The following is a 7410-nucleotide window of genomic DNA, read 5'->3' as shown; positions in this document are numbered from 1 at the left end:
ATAAACAACAATTCATTCCTATTAATTTGAAGTTGACTTGATGAATTTTAATCTTCTTTTTTATAAAGTTATAAGGGTATATCCGGTGTTTCCTCCGGCTTAAAAAAGTAAGCGGGTCTTCAAACTCCATAGGCCGTAACTCTTACACTGTTTGAGCAATTGCCCGGCAAACTTAGACATTGATAACCCATAGGTAGGGGATCATTTTGATAGAAAAGTTATTTCAAAATTTTAAGTCTTATTTTTTCAAAAAAATTTCGGATTTTTTTGGGACGGATTGGTGACCGGGACCCCTTTAAGTAAAAATATAATCTAGATCATAATCTTTCCAAATATCAACATAACAAACTTTTGTCCAACATATTGAAAAAAGTGTCTTAGTAGCACACTGCTTACCCGCAGTCTCTCCAAACATTTTGTGTGCCTGATTAAAGTTACCTTGGATTGTTTTTTTAAAAGTCATTTTCAAAAATATTAGCGTTTGATTAGCAAGAGCTTTTATCATGAGAAAATAATATTTTAATCCACGCAAGTGGTAAAAGTTTGATCTATCGGCGTCTTCCCCGAGAATATAAGTCAATCCATCCACTCCAATGGAGAAATTATTTTTATCGGCCTCTTCGTCGAGAATGTAATTCACACCACTCTTTGTGGGTAATAGTATTTCCCGCCACTCTTTGTGGGTAATAGTAATTTTTTTGCCGTGAACCTTTTGTGATCAAACAATCTTCCACACTGTTATTAGTGGGCAATGCTTTTTTTAATCACCAGGATACTTTGGGTGTATACGTATGTGTTGTATACAGGGTGTGATTACCGTGATTACCGAAATTACTGCAATTACCATTAACTGAGCGGTACATTGTATACATAGTCTTATTATGGTGTGGCGCTATAAAGGGCGATATGTTGTGGCGTAAGGGTGTGATTACCGTGATTACCGAAATTACTGCAATTACCATTACTTAAGGGGTACATTGTATACATTGTCTTATTATGGTGTGGCGTTATGAAGGGCGATATGTTGTGTCGTAAAGGTGTGATTACCGTGATTACCGAAATTACTGCAATTACCATTACTTAAGGGGTACATTGTATACATAATCTTATTATGGTGTGGCGCTATAAAGGGCGATATGTTGTGGCGTAAGGGTGTGATTACCGTGGTTACCGAAATTACTGCAATTACCATTACTTCAGGGATACATTGTATACATTGTCTTATTATGGTGTAGCGCTATTAAGGGCGATATGTTGTGGTGAAAGGGGTGATTACCGTGATTAGATAAAAAAATTCACTCCATTAAGAATTAATGAATAAGTTCTTCTTATAGAATCAAAAACTAAAACAAAGGGTGTGGTGGTAATCCTACACAACTAAGAGAGGTCCACCACACCCAAGAAGAACACATCAACAATCACTGACAAGATGGTGTGACGATTTTTGATTGTCTTGGAACGAGAGTACTAACCACACACGCTCCAATACCCTGGTTGAAAATTACCATATCAGCAAAATATGACTCGAAAAAACTTTCGTTGGAAGCTCGGGACGATCAACGTTCGAACTGGCAGGGAAGACCAAAAACTTGAACAAATTGTAAAGGAAATACGAAAAGCTAATCTATCGATTTGTGGACTGCAAGAGATGAGACGCATTAAAACCGGTTCAGCTTTGATATCAAATGAAAATATTAAATATGAAGTTTATTGGTCAGGATATTCATTAAAACGTATCCATGGAGTTGGAATAGCTGTCAAAGTTGATAAAGACATTCTCGTCGAAGAGATCCTAAATATCAATGCACGTATAATAATCGCCGATGTAAATGTAAAAGGATGCTCGTTACGGATAATCAACTGCTACGCCCCCAACCGAAGATGCAACCGAAAGTAGTAAGAATTTGTTTTATTCTACACTGAAAAAGCAAATGAAAGTCGAAAAATGTCGGAAAGTAATATGTTTAGGAGACTTTAATGCAACCACCTCTGCGGCATGGTATAATTCCTCACTGAGAGAAAACGTAGTAATTGATAATCTCGAAGTTAACGACAACGGTCAAAGATTTCACACCTTCTTCAATGAAACAAATCAATCAGTACTTAATACATGGTTTACCCACAAGAAATGTAGAAGGGTAACCTGGCACTCACCAGACGGAAAAACTCAAAAAGTATACGATTTTATTTTATCGTGTAGCTGGATTAGACAGTATGTTAAAAACTGCAGAGTTTACAACAGCTTCGACTTCGACAGCGACCATCGACTCGTAACAGCCATAATCAAAACCCCGACTTCTAAAGCTGCTCGATTCATCAATAGAAAGAAAATAAAGCAACCCCTCAAACACAATCTATCAGGCCTGAAAGATCAAACAATTGCAACAAACTTTAAAACTATGGCAATTAATAGGTTGAATTCTTTAGTCTTAGACGTAGACAACAACACCCTCAACAACAGCCTTCTGAAAGCAATAAACGATGCTGCAACCGAAACCCTCCCAAAGAAAGTGAACAATGTCTCACGTCAACCCTGGCATAATGATGATAAATTGAATGAACTGTTTAACCTCAGAGATAAACTCTTTACTGAGAATGCAAATATAAATTCTATCAAAGCTGTACGAAAGAAAATTCGTTATCGTGCCAAACACCTCAAGAATGTTTATCCAGAGATTTGGGAAAAGAGGATAAGAAACGCTGCTGCCGCTCGCTGTTTTCCTATTCTTTCCCTTTGAATTCGGCACCCTTTGAAGAAGCAAGGCTGTAGAATAGTTGAGCAAGAAGGAAGGCCGAAACAAAATGGCGTTACGTACAGGTTAACCAATGTTCAAGAAAAAAGTCCTTTGAATAAAGCTTTCCAGTGAGTTCTTTGTGAAAAAGAGACTGGGTAGTGAATCTTTGATCTTTTTGGGGGTTTCCCCTGAGAAAATCGAGGAAAATCATTCCATATTCTGGGAGTAAAGATGGCGGACATGAGGCATGCTTGAAATTTGAAAAATTGGGACCAATTTCTTTCTGGCTTGTATTGCTCTGAATGAATTTTTTGTGTTGCAGACATAATTTTTATGGGTAGTAGGAAGGTTGATAGTGATCATGTAAGTATTAGTTTACCCCGGCACTCTCTAAAACGTCTTGGCATTTTGATTTAAGATGGGCAAAATCAATTGATAATTTTGTTGTTTTTCTTCAACTTTTAGATAAAAAAATGTAATTTTAAGCAAAACTTGCCCCATGGTAATGGAATTGAGATTCAGTAAGTATACTTGATTTCCTCTGTGGTACTTTTAGCTCTATCTAGGGAAACCATTGATTTTTGGGTTGAAAATTTCAAGGTTTCAACAACAAAAACATTTCAAAAAAATAACTTTGACATGTGATATTTATAAATTGTGACTACCTGAAGGGTCATGATTTTGACCAGTCAGTGGATTATGATTTAGAAGGTGCAAGGCTTTGGTACTTTTACATTCAAAATATTGCTTAATCCGTGGAATTTGCATTTTGTATTTAAACGGATTAGGGTAATTTCATATACAGATTTACATTTTATTTTCAGGCTAGTTATCATATTCTTTGTGAAATACTGTTAACAACACCGTCGCATAGAAGTATTGGCCATCCAAGTACAGGTTGCCGATGCAACGACGATTGACTCAAGATTCAGACATTTTTGCATGTTGACTGTCACGTCTGTTCTCTGCAGTGCCAGCAGAAAAGGACTGCTAAAAGATGAGCAGGAACTGATGTACGAAAACTTTACGTGTATTATATCTATTTGACTCAACAGAAGCAGGATGGAATAATAATTCTATGGTGTTTGATGTTATATTTATGGAAAAAGTGGATTTGAGCGGTTGGACCTGTATGCCCTTTGAAAAATGGATGTCGCTATATTTATTATCAGAATGTTCAATGGAAAATTGGGGATTTCGATATACACATTATTATGTAAATGTTCTCTGGCGAAGTGGATTTTGATGCAACTTCTTTTTGGAATCTTTATTTCGATGTTTGTTTTTTATCCAGGTTGTCCTTGGAAACTGAATTTTGAGGCATAAATACATATTGCATGGTATAGATGAAATGGATACGTGCTGCAATGATAAGTCTACTTCATTTGTCTATATTTTGATTTGGGGGCTTTTGCCCTGAAGCTATCCCTTAATTTGGGAAGCAGGTCAAAACAAGTCATCAAATCAGGGAACATGTAGGCCAAAATTGCCAAATGTAAACAAACCAGGAAGAGCCAGAAATGCTAGAACTAGAACTTTTAATCAGCTTTGAAGTCTTAAAATATGTATGAAATGTACTACTCAAGAACACAGTTGGAAAGGCTTTGGTCATTTTTATTGTATATCCAACTTTTTACTTCAAGTAAAGTCAATGGTGATCTATTTTTCTTCATGCTCTGCAATACACATTGATTTGAGGTGTTTTAAAGGCCTATAAATGAAGTTAAATTATACTGAAAAGTCTTTTTGTTCTTAATCTTTTGCAGCAGTTGCAAAGAAGATTTATATTCAGAGAAATAGCGAAGTCATATTATGCACTGAAAAAAAAAAATACAAACTAACAATGACAATCTGTAATTCAAATATACATAATATACACTGTGGAAGAATATTTAATTTTTATACACTATTATTTGTTGGGTTGGATGGAAATGCATAGTTTTTTCAGTTTTTTTAACCTCATTTTTACGATGTTTTTGTATATATAATATTTTTTCTAACATATCTGGGGAAATCCCCTGGTGATGTCTTCGGTATAATTTTTGTATTTTTTCAATGGTATTGTAAGATTATTTTATGTTTTGTTGTCTAGAACTCATAAAGTTCTTACAAGAAAGCCTTCATGGTATTTATGACCTCCTGGCATTGATATCATGAATGGCCATCGTTTCTTTTTTCCTTTTCTTTCTTTGACATTTGTTGTTGTTTTTTTGTCCTCCAAGGTTTTATTTTCAACCTCGCTATCCCTACTGAAGAGGCCTTTATGGTATTGTTTCTTAGAAACTTTAGCCCAAGAATAATGATAAACTAGTTTTACCAGCTTCGTTTGTATTCTAACGCAACACATTTCAATTATTTTGGTATCTAAATTATCCAGCAAGGGAAATATTTTTTACAAATAAAGCTGAGAAACTATTTAAGGCTCGCAACCCAAGTCTTGTCCAAAGTAAAAAAGTGCTTATAAAAAATAACAAAATTCTCGACTTTAGAAAGAAAAAAAATTCACTTTCGATATCAATCACGGCTGCCATTTTTTGTTTGTACTTCTAGTCTTGTGCGCATAACGAATCAAGCGCTCTGATTGGTTCAGAACGAAAACAATCGATCGGCCGCAGACATTTCAATAGAAACAAAAGATTCTACAGCCTAGCTTCAAATAGATGAATAGCGCATTTCTTATCCTCTTTTTCCAAATCTCTGGTTTATCTTAAACAAGAAGCAGACCAGATCAACCAACTGGTCATTAACAGAGAAATCGAAAAACTTTTTCAAAGAGCCAAAAATCAAAATAGTACTCTTAAACCAGTCCCGAGTTCATGTGATCCAAATAAACTTCTTGAACATTTCAAATCTCATTTTAACCCCCCGCAACGACCAGATGAAACAATGCCAAACGAATTGCGCAATGATCATGATAATCTCCCTCGTTTTATTCAAGAACTTCATCAAATATCAGCAAACACAGATATTGAAGACAGCCCACCCACTATTGAAGAAATCCAAAAACAAATCGCCAGCTTAAAAAACAATAAGGCTAATAATGACGTAGATCCTGAACTTCTAAAACTATGCGATGATCCCATCTTATCACAAATAATCCACCATATTACAACAAACCTATGGATGAATAATGATATCCCAGAAGCATGGAGCAACTCGCGCCTTAAAACTCTTTGGAAAAATAAAGGTTCCAAACAAGACCCCTCAAAATATAGAGGGTCAACAATATGCAAACTTGTGACTAACATTATCTTAAATCGCCTGCAACCATGGTATGAAGCTCAACTTAGTGATGAGCAAAACGGTTTCAGGAAAGATAGAGGGACGACGGACGGCATTTTTGAACTGAAACGTGTACAGCAAATCACTAACCGAAAGAAGCAGCCCCTCTTCCTACTGTTTGTAGATTTATCTGCAGCATTTGATCACATTCCGAGACATTGGTTATTCGAATCAATCAAAATGCGATTTCCCGATAACAATCTACCACCACTGTTCACCATACTCGAACAACTCTACAAACAGACAACTCTCACTTTCCAGGAATCAAATACCTTTCAAACTACATCAGGAGTCCGCCAAGGAGGACCAGAGAGCCCGTTCCTCTTTAATCTCTACATCGATTTTGCCATGCGTGTCTTTATGAGTGAAGCCAATGCAGAAAGTATCAACTTCTATAAACATTCATACCGTTTGAATCCAAGAAGTATCTCTAGAGCAAATAGAATATCTATGAGAGAGAACAATTTACGCAATTGGGGGACATCGACATTACCGTGGTGCGGATACGCGGACGATCTCATCCTTTTTCTCATCAGTCAACTAGATTTGCAAAGCTCTATCAACTTTCTAGATCAAACGTTTACTCGATTTGGACTATCAATAAACGCTTTGAAAACCGAATCTATGATACTTAACTGTACCGAACAGATTACCCAAAATCTATCATCAAATTGAGGAACATTGATATCAAAAAACGTCAAAACGTTCAAATATCTCGGAGCTTTCATTCACTTTGAGGAACCGAATACCGGTGACATCGAGATTAATTACCGTATTCAACAGGCGACTAACAAATTCGCAGAAATGACCAACCTTCTTCAAAATTTCAATGTCCATTTGAAAACTCGTATCATCTTCTTAATAGTTATGTACGTAGTCGCTTAATCTACTCATGCCAAAATTGGAATTTATATTCAAGCCAACTTGAGCGACTAAACGTCACATATCGTCGATTCCTACGTCGAATGATTAGAGGTGGTTTTCGTTTCGTAAATGAGTCTAACAACGATTTCCGTTATCAGGTAACCAACAAAAGACTCCATGAAATATGTGGTACATCAGATTTGTCCAATTTCATTGGAAAACAGCAGCTGGAATATGCTAAACATGTTATTCGTATGACCCACGAGCGTTCCATTAAACTGTTGATGTTCAACGATGATAAGTATACGAAACGTGGAAGACCATTTAAAACACTGCTAGATCAAGTAACTGATCAAAACTCCCTTACAACAGATGGTCTCTGCAACAGTGCTATGTTGAGAAAATGATTTTCTAATATATTTTTTCTAGTTGTTCTTGCTGATATGATGATTGGTGGGAAGTATCTTGCAATCCAGATCAGCTGATCTGGATTTCTCGATGCTTCCCACCCCTATAGTACTAGTCATAG

The 7410-nt window shown here is 36.1% G+C and overlaps 1 long non-coding RNA gene across 1 annotated transcript; it reads left to right on the top strand.

Annotated features, from left to right (window-relative positions):
* The first annotated feature begins 2998 nt into the window (after window positions 1-2998).
* On the top strand, window positions 2999-3866 carry LOC136822691 (uncharacterized). The gene is made up of 2 exons (XR_010848922.1): window positions 2999-3256; window positions 3560-3866. It is a non-coding gene; the product is annotated as an uncharacterized lncRNA (long non-coding RNA).
* The last annotated feature ends 3544 nt before the right edge of the window (window positions 3867-7410 follow it).

This window comes from Clytia hemisphaerica, unplaced genomic scaffold (genome assembly GCF_902728285.1).
Source record: "Clytia hemisphaerica strain Z4C2 unplaced genomic scaffold, Clytia hemisphaerica genome assembly, whole genome shotgun sequence".
Taxonomy (NCBI): domain Eukaryota; kingdom Metazoa; phylum Cnidaria; class Hydrozoa; order Leptothecata; family Clytiidae; genus Clytia; species Clytia hemisphaerica.
Note: the sequence above shows the minus strand (reverse complement) of the source record. Positions and strands in the feature narration are given on the sequence as shown.